The sequence below is a fragment of the Opisthocomus hoazin genome, chromosome 10 (genome assembly GCF_030867145.1).
Source record: "Opisthocomus hoazin isolate bOpiHoa1 chromosome 10, bOpiHoa1.hap1, whole genome shotgun sequence".
NCBI classification, from domain to species: Eukaryota; Metazoa; Chordata; class Aves; order Opisthocomiformes; family Opisthocomidae; genus Opisthocomus; species Opisthocomus hoazin.
The window spans coordinates 33002601-33020888 of NC_134423.1; the positions used below are offsets into that span (position 1 = coordinate 33002601).

The window sequence follows — 18288 nt, forward strand, 5'->3', positions numbered from 1 at the left end:
CCCCTTGTTCAAGTACACATGGCTTCCTTGCTCTCACCAAAGAGAGCCTGTGTTGACTACTGCTCACCATATTCCTGTGCTCAAGTCCATCATCCATATACCCACCATGTCTGTGCTCAGGACATGACTCGGGTATGTCAACAACACAGACACGGCAAAGAGTGGCAAAAAGACAAGACAGTACATGGATTGTTTTATCAGGAAAGAAACTACTGCAAAGCTACACATCTCTCTGTCTACAGAATGCGAGAAAGGCAGAGGATCTGACAGTCTGGCCTTGTCAGACCGCAGGAAAGGAAAGGAGGGGAGGAAAAAAATGGTTCCCGGCCTGGATAGGATAGCTACTTGCTGGAGAAAGTGTAAGGACAGACATGCAATCTGGATGCAGCCAACCAGTATGAAGCCATAAAGGAAACAGGGAGGGCACTGACCTTATACAGCAAAAGGTCCCCTGCCCCATCAGAAGAAAGAGAAATCCCTGTCGTTCTGGAACAGTGCCCAGCCTGAGGGGCTTTTCACAGTGGAACCAGAGCTACTTGGAATAGAAACAGCCTCGCCTCTGAGATCAGAGAGTTTAAACCAGAGCTTGTTTTTTCTGCAGTCATAAGCCAGCAGGCACCAGCTGCAGAATTTGCCGCAGTGTGTGCTTCTGCGTGTGTGAGTGTGCAGCAGCCACGCTCCTCCCATCCAAGCTCACTGTGTGATAAATGCATCCAGCTCCCTTCTTTTTCCCCTCCCTACACCACTGACAGTCCGGGTGTGATTGCTCTCAGCCCCCTCTCTTCTCTATTAAGAAAGCTTTTGCTGGCATCACTACTGACCTCTCTTCATCGTTGCCACCCTGGTCAATGAGGTTTGCCTCTCCTCCTGCTTCCTCTTACCCAAAACAGAAGTATCTGACAGATACTGATGGTCATGTACCCTGGACTGTACACTGTGCCAAACCCTGCTCCAGCTCTAGCTCTGGACCCTGGAGATAAAAGGCCCTATTTTGAAATACTTCAACACATTTTAGTATTAGCATACAGATGATTTAACACTTTTAACAAGATGCTTGCTGGTGGCAACACAGATAACCTATGAAAATAGAACCTCGTGTGTCTGTGGACTGCAAAGGTGTCATCGTCACACTCTACTCTTGGTGATGCAGCAGAACTAATTATAAAGGGAGAAGCTGGCCCCTTATACCTCTGTGGTACATGGGAAATATAGCAGAGTAAGGGATGACAAAGGACTACTACTAGCAAAAAGAAAGCACTTTGCTATTTTCATTTCTAAAGCACAAAATCCCTCCCTGTGGCCTACCAGGATGAAAATCAGCTCCAAGCCCGGCCACATCTCCTCTCCTCTGCTGCCCTAGAAAGGCTGCATTTTACAAGAACCTTGCCTTTTTCATCCCCCACTAACTGGACGCATTTGGATGCTTTTTGGCTTCCTGTAGTGGAAGAACGTAGTGTTGAGCAGCCCAAAGCCAGACTTCAGCTACTTCAAGACTACTCATGTGTGGGTGTGCAGCACCAGAGGAGAGAGAAATTGCAAAAGGGGCCCTGTATCTCTTCCATCTAATCAGCAGGAGGACAGTCCACCTTAACAACCCTCCCCCCTCCTAACTGGCATTAGCCTCGTCCCAGCATCAGCACTGAGCTGAACAGCGATACAGACGCTAATACTGGCTTTCACCACGGCTTGCCCAAAGGGAGTGTCTGTGAGATGCCTTGTCCCACCTCCTCCCTTCTCCAGTAGCACACCATCTTCAGGAAAGACCACACTGGGGTAAATCATAATGCCGCAGGACCCCTTAAGTCCCTGACAGGCAGAATATCTTCTCCAGAATCTTCTCTAGAGCCATCTTCATACATCTTCTCTGTGTTTGAGCTAATGACACATGTGCAGTAAACAGCTGAGCAGCTAGGGAATGCGGTCTCCGCTCCTAAACTCAAGACACAAGCAGCTGAGAAGGGGCGAGGTCCTCGGATCATAAAAAAAATCAGCTCCATCTGCAGCCACCTTTCCCTCTTGTCACTAGTCCTCTCCCCCTCAACCGCCAGTCACCCCCCCCACACACTCCAATAGCATCAAATTCCAAGGAAAGAAAACCGCATCTGCTACAGCCTGCTCCGGGAAAATTTCCTCACCTGCTCCTCTGCGCGGGCAGAGCAGACTCAACAACTCGGCCCCTGAGACAAGACAGAGGAGGGCAGGAGAGCCTGGTCAGGGCTCAGGCCACTTGCCAAGTACCCAAATTTACAGTCACCTCCCCAGAACGGCCTGTCCTCCCCCGGTCGACCAGCTTTCTTCAAAGCACCACGCAGCACCAGAGCAAGAACAAAGCCAGCGCCGGCCGTCTCGGTCCCGCGCCCACCCCGCTCCCCGAACAGCACCAGGGGCTTGTAATTTCCGACCGCCGCCACCACCCTCCGCCGCCCACCCAAAGCCTCGGAGCCCTGGGGCCGGGCTGGCAGGGTAGGAAGGGAACGCGCACCTACCATCCTGTCCCGGGGCGAGTGGCCGCGCCGGCGGAGCCCGCAGAGCCGCCGACGCGCAGGCACAGCCCGGGCTGCGGAGCGCGCCTGGGGGCGGGGCGTCCACCCCCGGCACGGCGCACAGTGCGCAGGGCTGCTTAACCCTCTGCGCGCCGCCGCGCCTGCAGCGGCCTACCGCAGCCACACGGGCACGCCCGGCGCGCTCCCGGTGCCGCAGCCCGCCCGGCGCCGCGCCCGCACCAAGGCCGGCTGGTGCTGCTCCCGGTGCCCCGCAGCCCGCCCGGCGCTGCGCGCGGTGCCGAGGCCGGCTGGTGCTGACGCAGAGCCTGGGTGGCTGCCACCACCAGGCCTCTGCCCAGCACTCCGAAATACGTGGAACAGGACAAACTCCCGCAAACACACGGGGTCCCATGCTGTCACAACATCTGTTCCCAACACCCTACAGCCAGGCTGCTCCTCACAGCAGTGCTCGAGCAGGGCACTGGAACCTCAATGCCTGGCTCCAGCTGCAGAGCAACTCCTCCAGCTGAAGAAAAGCAGCGTGAAAGTGCCTGGCTGGGCCCAGCTGTGCTTAGTATGACATAGACAGTGTCTGGCTGCTAGTGAACAGGGACGTGTCAATGGTGATCTCAGATCCCACTGAACAGATAACAGAACTTGAATGAGCAATGCAAGAACATCAGCAATCTGACCTCTGAAGACCTATTTCCAGCGCTGTTTTCACAGAATCACAGAATCGCAGGGGTTGGAAGGGACCTCTGTGGGTCATCTAGTCCAAACCCCCTGCCAAAGCAGGGTCACCTACAGCAGGCTGCACAGGACCGCATCCAGGCGGGTCTTGATTATCTCCAGAGAGGAAGACTCCACAACCTCCCTGGGCAGCCTGTTCCAGTGCTCCGTTACCCCCAGAGTGAAGAAGTTCTTCCTCATGTTCAGCTGGAACTTCCTCTGCTTCAGTTTGTTCCTGTTGCCCCTTGTCCTGTCACTGGGCACCACTGAAGAGCTTGGCCCCATCCTCCTGACACCCACCCTTAAGATATTTATAAGGTCGCCTCTCAGCCTTCTCCAGGCTGAACAAGCCCAGCTCCCTCAGCCTTTCCTCGTAGGACAGATGCTCCAGTCCCCTCATCATCCCCATAGCCCTCTGCTGGACTCTCTCCAGTAGCTCCTCATCTTTCTTGCACTGGGGAGCCCAGAACTGGACACAGTACTGCAGACGGGGCCTCACCAGGGCAGAGCAGAGGGGAAGGAGAACCTCCCTCGACCTGCTGGCCACACTCCTCTGAATGCACCCCAGGATCCCGTCGGCCTTCTTGGCAGCCAGGGCACGCTGCTGGCTCACGGTCAACCTGTTGTCCCCCAGGACACCCAGGTCTCTCTCCGCAGAGCTGCTCTCCAGCAGGTCCGCCCCAAGCCTGTAATGGTGCATGGGGTTGTTCCTCCCCAGGTGCAGGACCCTGCACTTGCCCTTGTTGAATTTCATCAGGTTCCTCTCTGCCCAACTCTCCAGCCTGTCCAGGTCTCGCTGAATGGCAGCACAGCCTGCCGGTGTATCCACCACTCCTCCCAGTTTTGTGTCATCAGCAAACTTGCTGAGGGTACACTCTAACTCTTCTTCCAGGTCATTGACGAAGAAGTTGAACAAGACTGGGCCCAGTACTGACCCCTGGGGGACACCACTAGTTACAGGCCTCCAACTAGACTCAGCGGCACTCATGACAACCCTCCGAGTTTGGCCATTCAGCCAGTTCGCTATCCACTTCACTGACCACTCATTCAGATAAAAGTTTAAATCATTTTTTAAGAACCTTACAGCTTGTCTCATAACCAGTATCAGTGTCTGGCTCATTTGACCTCCAAGGCACCTGACAGAGAAGCATGCTTGCTTGTTCCTTCTCTGTTGCACTTACACCTATCAGTCCAGTGCTGGAATATCTAGATCACTCCACAGCATGCTAGTTGCCAGTAGTGACCTTTTTTTCATAGCAAGTACTGAAACCACCATCAGTGCCCTGCTTGCCTTATACAAGATCCCAGCTTACTTTAGATTCTAGAATTTACTGTGAAAGCTGGAGAAGTCCTGCCTGCCCTACAGCAAGACTCCCTCTCAGCGACCTTCCAAGGGCTTTCAGAGACACTGGGATGCTCAGGAATAAAAATATCATAGCATTGTGATGAGTTTTAAAAATTACAACCTTCTGTTCTGTAGCTTTCAGATGATGCCAATCAGTGGCAAATATCTGTGAATCTCAGGAAAAATTAATGCACTGGAATCAAACATCTTTGATTTCTGTATGTTTCAAACAGGCAACACATCCTCATCTTAACACCCTATTTAAAAAGACAAAAGATTTACAAATTCTGAAGGGACAAACTACTGAAAAAATAGGTCCACACTATGGGAGCTGCTGAACTGCACCATCACATCTGTCACATCCTAGTCTTCAGCTTGACAGTTCCAACACACAGGCAGTAACACCAGCAGCTTGATGATGCCGGTTAGGCTACTGCAGTGGCTGGGAACCACTCCAATGGACTGGAGCCTCTGTGGTGAGCACTGGGAGAGAACAGAGCCTTCTGGATTCTGCTTTCACCTCCAACACAAAAGTCACTGCAGGGAGCAGTTTTGTAGATCCACACCCAACCACTCACTTGGCAGTCAAATCAGACAACCAACAGGTGCTAAGGGACACAGTTCTCTTCCAGTCACCAGGATCATTGGTACAGCATAACCTCCCAGCCACAGGAATATAGCAACAACTGCAATGAAGTGATCAAATGCTTCTTTTTAATCTATGCCTTTGGACTGTTAAATTCTGGGACATAGTCTTGGAATGTCCTCCAAAAGGTCTGCAGAAAGGCATACTGGCCTTCCAGTGACCCACAGAGGCAGCGGTTCTGGTCATCAGTATAAACAAACGCAGCTAATAGTCACCACTTCCACCCTCTGTTCTCAACTGAGATACTTAAAAGGGTTTAATCTTTGGAAAATAAATGAGGGTTCAGTAAAAAGCCAGCTTTTTTGGATGAAAAAGCCTGGGTTCTGAAAAGCAGTACAAGTTCCTGCTGTCTTCTTTGAAAGAGAGCATAGAGCTGATATTAACTGAGGAGAGCTGACCCTTTTTCTGTTTGGGTGGAAAGTGAAAGGCTTCTCTGAAATATGTACTACATAATATGAAATAAGAATCTATGGATTTACATTTGTTTAATTCAGGAACTAATGGATTGAGTCTACTAGAAACTAAAAAGACTAAAAGTAAATGCTCCTTTGGATTTACATCAGTGCTGGGCTTACAGTGAAGAACAGTTCTATATACGCTGAAGAAGGGGCCACAGTCAAATGGCTAGTCACACGCTGACACCAAGATCTTAACATTGAGCTCAGCATCTATTGAGCACTACATGCTACTTCAGCAAAGTCCTGTCATCATGGGATTCATGGATTCTGACAGTGGCCAGGACTGTGAAACAAATGATCATAAAGATGTGGAAAGTTAATCACTGCACAGATCTGACTGGGAGTGTCCCATCTTTGGCTGCAGGAAGGCTCAATTCCCCACCCTGCAGCCAGTCACGTGGAATGCAAGAATTCCAAGTTTCACTTCTGCGAGATGTTTGCCTCACAGAGCAGAAGCAAGCCTGCTTGCTGGTCCTAGGCTCCTTCATGCCACTGCTTCTCGGTGCTGTTATAACTAGTTCTGTTAGTTGTAAGGTAATGATAAACCATCGCAGCCAATTTGGTTTGATAGTTTTAATTGAAACTGTTGGGACAGCAGTCAGAATACAGCCCAGCACGCCTCCGTGTATTCTTTATTCCTGCCTATAAAGAGCAGAGATGATGAACAAAAGCCTGTTCCATAGCATACCTGTGCATCTGTACTTCCTCTGACAGTTTGGCTTCAAAAACCTTCTCACGACCCTTAATCCCTAAGAACTTTTGAATGGCAACACTGGGTCAGGCCATAAGCCCATCTAGCCCACAGCCATGAGTGGACAGCTAGAGAAAGAGCATAAAATACATGACAGACTGATACACAGAATTACAGAATGGTAGGGGTTGGAAGGGACCTATGGAGATCATCTAGTCCACCCTCCCTGCTAAAGCAGGTTCACCTAGAGCAGGCTGCACAGGACTGTGTCCAGGTGGGTTTGAATGTCTCCAGAGAATATGACTCCACAATACCTCCAATTACACCTCTCAGCTCCTGGCAGATGCCCTCACTCACCAACAAAGGTTGTTTCTGCATCTGTATGTAGATATTTCATGAGCTGCTCTTTCTGACGCTACATATACTTTTGAACTCTGTGGCAATTGTTTAGCGATGTATCATGTGCAAAGATTACTTCCTCTTGTATATTTGGCTTGTAACTTCTGCTTAGTGATTTCATTTGATATTCCCTAATTCTTAGGTTAATAGGGGGAAAAAAGAGGATCGTTTCCCATCAACCTTCACTAGAGCGTTTGTATTCTCATACCTGTCACATTGCACTTCCACTGCCTTTTCTATAAGGTGAAAACAGCTAGGTTTGTTTTTTTTATTTGGTTGGTCAGTTGGTATTTAAGTCTCCTTTGGTAGTGAAGCCTTTTTGATCATTTCTATCACTTTTCTGATGTTACAATATTCTTTCTGAGACAGAGAAAAAGGGACCAGAACTGCACAACACATTCAACAATTAACAGCACTATACACCAACAAAAAGGAATAATGATGTTTTCTATGGTGTTTTCTACCGTTCTAATTCCTAACACTGCATTTGCTTTTTGACTGTAGCTAAGCATTGAGATTGCTGCTACTCTTTAGAGCCAGCCCTTGATGTGGTGACCTTCAATATCTTCAAATCAGCAGCCAGCTCTGTTCTTTCAGCATTGGCACTATACTCCAAATCATTTATGAACTCATCAAACAGCACAGGCCCCACAAAGATATGGGGCATGTTGCCCGTGGCAGTGATGCTGGTGAGAACCTCCCTCCCCATGATAAAGAACAGCATCAGGATAACATGTGCCAGTATCCACCTATTCACTGAGAACACAAGTATAACACTAGTCTTAGTGGTCCCCACGTCCTCCCAAGTCCTTTTTAAAAGTGTCTCATGTTCCAGGTTTTTTTCTTTGGTATCCTGAAGACATTTATGTTGATCCTTACTATAACAACTGTGGAACAGCATACTCAATCTAGCTTTAGAAAATATTGTATCCACAAGTTAGCAAAAACATACTGATTTCCACGAAATCATAGAAGAGGAAACCTATTATAGTGTACTCCGTGTACACCACTACCCCTGCACAAGAAAGAAGTGGGCTAGCTCTACCCTGATGGCTTTTTTTTTCATATGTATACAGGCTATATTTGGCCCCTTCCTATCCCCCAAACATGAATATATTACCTTTGTTGCCTGTGCTCCCAGCCTCCTCTACTCATCATCACTTCAGATTCATTTTCTCATCCCCTGTGCACCACAACAGACATTCTTAGAAACAGTGATCATTATAACCACCTATTGTGGTTGTCATCCCACTATAACCAGCATAACACAAGCTAGAGAGGTTTGCACTGTCAAAGTGAATAAAGAATCGGAAGTAAAGAGCAAAGTAAACTGGTGGGGATGCAGAATGACTGCAAAACAAACATGCGGTCCCCTTTTTCAGTTTAAAGATGTACAAGGTGAGCAAAGGATATTATTTAAAAGGTGCTGCTTTGCAGCAGTGCTGAGGACAAAGCAAGAGAATGTATTTGCTACTACTGCTGCATATAAACTAAGCTTCTTTATTTGAAATAATACCACCCACTTAAGTGTAAGAACTGCCCAGGTGGCAGCCTGCCGGCTGGACCTGGCCTGCAGGATAATTCCATCCAGCCTACAGTTTTTCAGGTCTTTCCTAATAAACCTACACCACTGAGACACATGCCTATGTCACTCTAGAGAGCAGTGCAACTGGTGCAGGAAGGAAGGAAGGGCGGGAGGGAGGTTCGTTAGCCTAGGTCTAGAACTGGCCTATGTTGGAAATTGCACTGCCATTAGTAGATTTTTCAGAGCACTTTGGGATCACAGCTCCCCACTACCACATACGGGAAGGGCATACACACTAGCACATTTCATACAGTGACACAGCCTTTTCCTTTTCTACGCACATTACAACGGTGACCAAATTTAGCCCCTAGCAGGATATTTAGGGCAGCAAGATCTCCTTCTATATTGATTTTTTCATATTGATATAGCATATTCTGTTTCATGCAGCAAAATAACATTTGATATAACTGTCTAATCAAGACATTTACTGGTATCAGTAATTGTTCCAAAATCCCTTCCTGTTAACAGCCATGCAAGTACACTTTTAAGCATGAACTGGTCTGATGTCCTTAACTGTATTAAAACTGTTTGAATACATAAATAGGCCAATTTGTTATCTTCCATCCATGACCTTGTTTTACAAGGAAACAATATTGTTTCAACAATAGCATGTCATGCTCTTATCTCTCTTTTGCCTCAAAATCTCTGTATATGTCATAAAAATTCAGTGTCTTCCAATTACTATTGAAAATTTACATCAGAAATAGTTATCTCTGTGAAATTCATGACTGAAGGCTGATGCATCTACTGTCTCCACTTTACCTCTCACTTTCTGCTCTTGGTTACGCATTCAGGCCCCAGAGGCCATGAATGCATCTTTTTATACTTTGCAAGTATTTTTTACAAAGAAAAATGACTTGTGAGGTATGGTGGTTTTCACAAAGCACAGTTCTTTGGCATAAATGTCCTGCTCAACCAGCAAGACATTTACTCAAAGCTGAAGAGGTTCTTAAAACAGCTGCTGCCTTTACCATGCACAAGTTATTTAACCGGCCCAAAAAGCCTCCTGCACAGCAGTGCTTTGAGGCAGCTCTCCTGCCTTCATGTGATCATGTACAGTTGCAGATAACTGTTTTAACTTTCAAAGAAAACAACAGATAATCACTTAGGAAAAAGTCTAAAAGTAGCTGTCAAACCATCAAATAACTCACACCACAACAAAACAAAAAAAAACCCCAAACCCAAGAGAAAAACAGTGCTCTTACCAGTGTTAAGGCTCACTGATGTTCAATTCCAAGGACCGCTTGAACACGGATATTTGAAGACACTATTACCCTCTGATGCAAGGACAGGTTTATTTCAACTACTGAATTAGAGAAGAGAGATGGATTTTTTCCTACTTACGCTAACAAAATAAACTCTTGAACAATTAGTCAAACAGACAACAGCCACCAAATCACTACATTTTGAACCAAAGATCCTGGCCTCTGGCTGAAGAATTCTGTTCCCTGTCCACAGGGCTTTAAAAAGGCCTCAGAGCTACCTGGGATGTTAGGTGTAGTTCCCTTCTGACTAGGAGATGGAATTAAATATGGAAATAAACTGTTAACAATGTGAACACTTATTTCATCACTGCACACCTGACTCAGTATCACAGTGACAGGAATGTTCTGGATCATAAATATTAAGAAGCCACAGACTTGCTATACCCCCAGGCCTGCATAAATAACAAGAGTGACTTCTTAAAATGTTCTTCTGTTATTTTCAAATTTTAGGGTGCAGCCAGGGTCACGTCTCCATGCTTTTCTCTACCACGATGTTTAAAACATCTTTATATAAGTGAAGGCTGTATGTCTCTATGAAATACAAGACTTCCAAGAACTACAGCTAAAACATAATACCGAATAGGGCTTACAATCCCTCCTGAGTCTAGAAAGGTCGTGCTTTTCTGAACAATAGCTCTGAGTTGCCCACTGTCTTATGCTCAAATACAGTTGATCTGCTTCACAACTGTAGGCCAAAGGCTTTAATGAGAATAGAGTCTAATGAACAGTATCCTAGCTTCTGAAAATTCTTGGGACAAAGAATAACCATGGACTTAGCCAGCCACAGCCCTGATGTTAATTTGAGTTATATGCTTTTATTAGGAAGGACAGGTATTTATTCCTCCGTGCCTCTGCATGAAAAGCATACAGTTCTCAATGCACAGAACTCTAACCTCTCCGTTTGTCTGCATCCCAGGCTTGTGAGATCTCATTACAGAAGACTGTCAGAGTAATTACAATAGAAGAGGTAGCAGGCCATCACCACAGCATGCTGTACAGAGAAGACTGCAGAGAAGCACAAGGATTTATTTGCATCCATCCCCTTGGAAGATTTTTTTTTTTTCTTTGACAATCCGGTTACTGACTCTTTCACAGGCTATCTGCTTTCAAGAAACCGAAAGAACTGATTGCTTGTTCAAGTCTTCAACCAATCACTTCTAAAATCCTCTGGGCTATCCTCATTTCTGTCTAGGTACAGCAATTTTTTCTCTTTTACAGGATGTTTTTAAAGGATACTTGTTGTTGCTGAATACTTCTGTGTCTTTCTGTGCAACTATTTAATGAGTCTTCCCTACTTCCAACCTCCTTTCTTATTTACAAATATTTGTACCTTATTATTCTGTATGGTTGCTTAAATCCTGACTAAACATTTGTTTCCCACATTTGTCATTTCCTTATTTTTTAAATAACCATTTCTGAAGTGACACCTGGTTAGTTGTTTGTGTACTTCTATTTCAAGGAAACTTTGATGCCTTAAGTGTTTCATTCTTTCACCTGCTTTGCAGGCCCAGCACAGCTACATATTTGGGCTCCTCTTCCTCAATTTGAAAATAAACTTCTCATCTTTCTGATACTTCAGGGCCTAAGGAATGATTATCCAAGCTATTGAGAATTAGCTTCTCTAAACTTGCTGTGATATTTGACAAGTTTATAGGTGGATAGCCCAAGTCACCCACTCCATTTAGTTCTTCACCAAGTAAGGTTTTACTTTTGTGTTAATAGCATCCCTAATGCAGGTCCAGAGAGACTGTCAGCACCTGTTACCAGCCTCTTTTCCAATTCCTACTTTAAACAAATTCATGAACCTTGTGAGTTTTCTGTGGCAACGCTCTGGTCTCTCTTGTCCCAGAAAATAAGGTTTTAAAAACGGTGAACCTAATTTAACTCAGCAACTCAAAAGCTTTAGGGAAAACGACAGAAGATGACCTGTCTAGAACTCTCAGTGGAAAGGATAAAGAGGTTTATAAATCAAGGCTGCTAAACTGGAGCAAACATGAGCAGTCTAAAAGACCAGAAGAAACACGAAGAGAGGGATTGAGGCAAATACTGGGGCACAGCAAGAACAGCAGTGTGTCCCCTGCACGAGTGCAGCATGACTCCTTAGCACGCAAAAGGGTGGCTTAATGAGGCAGAGCGGATGGAGGGACTGAGATCAAATCCTAGTGATTTCTTAGTGGCACTGGGGTCAAACCCTAGTGTCTTCCTAATAACACTAACACTGAATTTAAGGAAAGACTTCTCCAAAAGTGTTTCCAATAAGCAGCATATGTCTACCTGAAGAAAAACTCATGCCTTCTATGCAGTGTTTGGGTTGGCTGTACTTCCTCAGTGGCCTTCGCCAGCATGAGTACCTGACTAGCATCCATGGGACTGCTTCAGCCAGAGGCACAGCCTGCTTCAGCCAGAGGCACAGCAAAGCTTTCTGCATGTCCCAGCAGACATACAGAATGAAGGAAAAGGTACAAGTCAGGTCTAGCACTAAAAGAAAGAAATGCAACCAAGGCAATGTGAGAAATACTACAGGAGCCAAAAATAATGGAAAGCAATTCCTCTTCCTGCAGAGGGTATCTTTTTCTTCCAGACATGTTTAACTGCCTCAAATCACATTCTTCTCTGAACCAGCCAGCAATCTCTTGTAAAAGGCACCACCTGCCCTGAGAAGGGTCAGATTCCTGGGAACTTGCTGTTTTAACTGTCTACAAGGCCTGAACAGAGGCAAGAAGGCTGCTAACATCCTTATGAAGGAGAGTGTCAGTCCAGAGGCACCAATTCACCAGACGCCCTGTTAGTTATCCAGGTAACAGATGCCATGCTGCTTTATAGGAAGGACACCGGTAGGAGAGCTCTGATAAAATCACAACAGAATCCTAGGAGACAGGCAACAAGCATTACTGGCAACTGTGAAGATGATGCAAATGGAAGGTGGGGAGCTAAGCTTGGCAGACAAACCAAAAGGAAGGCTGGGGAGCGGGTAGAGTAGGAGTTAGAACTGGCAGTGACACAGGTAAAATTTCCAAGACAAAATACATTTGGGAAAGTTGACAACACTCTGAATATACTGCCATGTTTATATGCCTGTGTCAAAGACTATAGAGGACTTGCTTAAAAGAAAGGTACAGTTTTTATTAACCCATACCAGTCTCGCTTCATTTTTCTCCTCAGTATGATATTTAGAATTGGAAACAGAGATGTTGAAATGGAGGCAATTTTCTGTAAGCAATGCAAAACAGCTCTGCCACATTCTCTGAAGCTGCAGAACCCATAACCTGTCAGGTGTATGCAGACTTTACCGGCATTGTATGGAGGCTTCTCTCACAGTGAATCTAAGTCTGAAGACAAGGAAAAAATTTTAAGAAAAACTAACAGCCACAGGGTCTAGTTGCTACTAGATGCAAAGATACCACAAGAAATAACCACAATTTACTAGCACTAATATTTCCAGGCACACTTTAAATTTAAAGAGATAAAATATTAGTCCCTCCAAACCAGTGCTAGTAAATTGTGTGTGTGTTTGGGATATTACAGTTACCAGCCATTTGCTGCTTATAAGGCCTACTAGACTAGAAACAGAAGGAAAAAAAAAAAAAAAAAGATGCAAAATAAGCAAGTGTTCTTTAGACATCGATCAAAAAGGATGTCCATTTTAGGCACTATTCCCTCCTGGGTTTATGCTGTCCTGTAATATGAGATCAGCACTGCAGCACATGCTTTATTGCAAGGATGTAGCTCAGATGAAACCAGAGATGAAAAACAAATGGAGGGGAAAAAAAAAAAATCCATAACCACTTGAATAATTCATCTCCATGAAACAGGAATAAAAATGCAAGTAAATTCCACCTTTAGAACAGTGATTCTAGGTGGATTCTCTTTGTAGGAGTCAAACTGTCTACTGCAGATTTTCCTGCAGAATCATTAGTACTCAATGACATTTCAGAGGCAAAGAGGTAGGATTAGGTCAAACTCAGATCATTCATTTATCTGCAGGCAAAGTAACATTGTGAATAGCGATAACCAATCCCCACAATAGCTACTGTCAAAGCAAAAGCAGACAAAATCTGGAACAGGCCTCAGTTTACAAAAATGAGCAAAACTGCTGAGAACAGGTCATCTGAAAGAAAATTATGGCCTTGTCCTGTTGTGTTGTTTAGGGATTTTTTTTTCTTTTTATTTTTAACCATGAGAAATTTAAGTCTCATCCAGCTTATCTGTCCTAGAAAGTTCTACTGATAAAGACCAGTATCACTAGGGAAAAACCCGCTGATTTAAATGGATTCAAAATGTATTCCACCAAATCAATTTAACAAAGGACTGAGATATCAAGATCATTGAGTTATTCACAAGGTACTACCTTAAGGACAGACCAGCGTAGACTTAGTATTTCTTTTAAAAAGAAAACAAACAAGTAAACACCCACATCTACCAGGACACAAAGTACTAAAGAAAACAAAACAACGATATGCTGCTTTTACTCTGCATCCTGAAAGAAGGTCCAACCCATCCCCAACAATCTCGTCATTATTTTCCTTTTCTATCAAATTAAAGGGTTACTCTTCTCTCAAGATCCATTCAAATAGATCCTGACACCTCGAATCTTTCTATATGAAAGACACTACAGCAGAACTGGTTCAGCACTACCCCCACTTCCCTTGAAGCATTCAAAAGACTCTTCCAAGACAAACTCATTTACTCTTTACTCTTTGCCTCCATGCTTCAGGAATTTGAATTCCATTGTCACTGACAACAACATTTAACCACAATGTCTGATTTTAGAAGCAAGAGTAATAATTTAGTAGGACAAGTTCTAACTTTAGAAAAGCTACCAGTGAATTCATGACTGCAGTGATTTCAACTTTAGGAACTTTGATCCAAGAAACTCGCAAAATTGGAAAGTTAGTTATCTGTGGAGATAAAATGCAGAAAAAGAAAAACCTTACCAAGCATTATTTTTCTCTGTGTTTTGCATAAGGGCTAATTCTGAGTAGAAAATAACTATATTAGTTTATTTCTAGTTAAATAATTATATCAACATAATCTGGTTTGCGAAGACATTCTTGAATGAGTATGACTGCATCAGGAATTCTACTGCTAGCATTGTACTGACAGTTTTGCTAGCAGGCTTCCCATATGCATCAGTGCTAAGTGATGACTAAAGAAAGGAGAGGGGTGGAGCACAACAGTTACCTGTATTGGCTAGGTTTTCTGTCATAGCAGTGTCTTACTGCATCTCTGCAGCAAATGAGCCCCACATGTAACACCTGTAGCAGACAGCTCATTCTCTACCATTCCCCGTCGCTGTCCCCCCTGCAAGACAGCAGGAATCTCTGGTCATGCTGAAAGTTTTCCTTTAATGAACGTGTGTACCTGTAGTACTCCATTCCATTCAGAGACAGCAGGTCAAAGAATCGCACTTACATACAAAACAAGAAATGAGCTTGTGGTGACCACTGGACCATGTATCAGATTTAGCCTCCAAGAAGCCACATCTGCATGTGCCATTTTCATGCATGCAACACAGTCCTGCTCCTCGTGAAGTTTCTTATTACAAACTATACCTTACAATCAGCCATCCTATCCCTGAACTCAGGTCATCGACCATTCTGAAGCAAGAATCAAGATCTGGACTATGATTCACAGTTCTATGGGGGAGGCTATTCAGACAGCCAAGGAAAGGTCTGATGCATTCATATTGTCAGACAGAAAGAAACAGTGCCACATTTTAGAAGACTGTTAGCTCATGTTGTGAAGGTTAAATACCAGTTTTAAATGATGGACAGCTAATGAGCAGATATTTGTTCAAGGTGTTTCTAGGGGGAATCTCGTATAACTGTTGTTACCAAGGAGTCAATTACCTGCAAGAAAATACATTAACTATTAACTGAAACTCATGATTGATACCAAAATCATTGATCTGTCTACCGGACTAGACATATTACAACCAAGAGCAAGAAATTTACACTGTACTTGTGCAATGTTGGTTATATTTTAGAAAATGGTAACTCCACACCTGAGAACAGTGTGCATGAGCTCAGCTCGGTGTAGACAGCTAGCTATGAATGTATGGCAGGCTATTAATTTGGAGTAACAGAGTGATCAATAATGTGCTCATTACAGAGACCACTAGAGGTTTTTTGTTGTTTGGTTTTTTTTGGTCTAGGGTTTTAATTTTTGAAAGGCAGATTCTAAGACTGTAAAACTGAAGAAATCCTAACACAGTTATAAGCATTGTTTGAGGTCAAAACACCCAAAATTAGTCTGATTTATACAACAGAATGCATTGTGAGGTGAGAGGACAGATGCAGGCAGTAAGATTTCTTCCAGAAGAGAACTCGGACTTGGTAGATACAGGCAGAATGCATTATAGAGACTGGACTACAATAAACAAATTCAGGCTAGAAGTAAGGCAGAGTTTTAACCATAGGTAATTAACCACTGAAACTAATTACCCATGGTGTATAGCAGACTGCTTGCAACCTGATGCCTTAAAATAAAAAACAACGCCTCACCTTAAAAGGTCCATATAACACAAAAATCATAACACCTCCCAAAAAAGAAACGATAGTTAAAACAATCATCTGGTCTAAAATAAAAATAGGAGACTGTCTTCAGGCAGTGAATTTATTTTCTTTGCAGTGATCTTTGTTTTCCAAAGCTTTAACTCAGGAATTCACTCATTTGTTCCATTAATGCTTTATACAGGCTAGTAGGATAAAGCAAAAAGTAAAAAAGTTACAGATGGAATAGGGATCTGTTGTGGATCCTCTGCAGTAGCACATTCGCCCTAGCAAGAAAATCAGGAAAAGCTGATTGCTTTCGCACACAGTCCCCTGAAGTTTCCAAATCAAGCAGCAAGGCAATCCATTACACAGAATAGAGTGAAAACAAGTTGGTACTTCAAAAGAAAGATGCCTCTAGACACAAGCCCTTAATGATCCCCGTTAACTCCACTTTAGAATTCATTATTTTCTAGCACAAAGATTATTATAATTTCTCAGTATCAAACAGGAAGCATGTCATCTCAGACTCCTCAGGAAAGAAGCAACACCAGATCTGGGAAAGGAAAACAGTGCCTCCAGTCTGTAATTTTAAGCTCTGACAGAGGGAGGAAAAAGGCATATGTTCTAGCAATGCCATGGTTAATGGGGCAAGGCAGAATCCTGGAACAGAGCCAGTCAGACTGAGGGACATCTGTTTTCTAAGGAGGTAGGAATTATGGCATTAAAATTACAATAGCACATGACAACAATTAATCTCATGAGAAAATAGGATTAACAAGCTCCTTCTACACCGTTTCTCACTCTTCTGAATCTGCACCTAATGGAATAAATTATTTCCTAAAATAGCACCTAAGAGCCTAGACGAGATCACTTCAGGGAATTCTGTTCCGCTCCCTTTGCCCAAGCTGAATGCAGCAGAGGACCAGAAGCAGCATTACCTTCCTCAGGCTGAGGGCCTGCCACCATTTCCAGTGGTGCGTGCGCACCTTGTGCACCAGTGTGGGACACTGATGACACAGCCCATTTCTCTTGCACCTAGCACATCAATGCTGCCAGCTGCTCTGCTCTGCACTGGAGCAGTGAGATGATGCACATTTGCTGGCTGTAAAGAGAAGAGGCTTTCCGCTTCCTGAAGCCACCCTGGGAAGTATTGCAGAAACCAATGGCCAGACCTTTCCAGACATATCCATGGACTCACACACAGTAACAGCTCAGTTCCAGAAAGGGGCCAGCACTGGAACACCCAAAGTCACTCACCGCCAGCTGCTGAAGTGCAACACTCAGGTAAACAGGAATTGAGAGCAGCTGGTCAGACACTCCCTCCTTAAGCCCATGCCAATACTAGGGATTCATTAAAAGCAAAGGAAGAGAGATGGGGAACTACATTCATAGGACAGGAGAAGAAAACAGACCAAGAAATCTGTCAGAAAATTATACACAGCTGTTGAAACTGTCACATGTTAAAGATTATTTTCTTACTTAATCATCCTTCCCCTTTGCTCATCTTGTTTGCTTTAACAAGGTCCAGTTGACAAGGATTGGAAAAGCCTACTCTAAGCCACTAAAACCAATGACACTAGAGGAGAAAAGTGTACAGAGCCACAGTGAAATAATAATACACGAGTAATACATTAACAAGGCTTTTGTTACCATTCTCTAGCTATGACTGATGCTAGAATCCTAGCAACATTTGCAAAAAAAGTCAGCCAAAGTTTGTATTAGCTTGTAATAAGTATCTCTGGCTTCAACATCTCTGCTGAACATGGAACAACATGAAGACTCCAAAAGAAGTGTGTATGAGAACTTGTCTTATTTAGGGGGTCACTCTGTCATTGCAGCTGCTGTGCTTACAATGTATACACAGCCACCAAGAGAATGCTGGCTTTGTCAAGTTAAAGAAACAAAACTACAATACTAAAAAGGAAACAAAAAACCAAAACATAACCACAAACAAACAACAACCCTCCCACCCCAAGTTATTGTGTGCAACTACTGCGATGGACAACATGAAATAGTTACAGAGCACTGTTTAAAGAACTGTTGTGCATCATACAGATACTCTATAAACTGTTATCCAGTGACTTAAATCTGCTAATTTTATAAGATGAAGAAAACAGTGTCTTCAACAGCCTTTGTTGTTCTTCTGCTGGCATTGACTGGAAGCACGTGCCCCTTTTTTTGTTCTTAACTGTC

The 18288-nt window shown here is 44.1% G+C and overlaps 1 protein-coding gene across 2 annotated transcripts in view; it reads right to left on the reverse strand.

Moving 5' to 3' along the window:
* Positions 1-18288, reverse strand: part of MAP1A (microtubule associated protein 1A) — a 68530-nt gene that overhangs the window by 35134 nt on the left and 15108 nt on the right. The window contains exon 1 of one of the 2 annotated variants that reach the window (XM_075432254.1): positions 2487-2578. The exons of the other annotated variant lie outside the window; for it this stretch is intronic. The gene's annotated coding sequence lies outside the window, so the exon portion shown is untranslated. Of the gene's footprint in view, positions 1-2486; positions 2579-18288 lie in introns of those variants that run through there. 2 annotated transcript variants of the gene reach the window in all.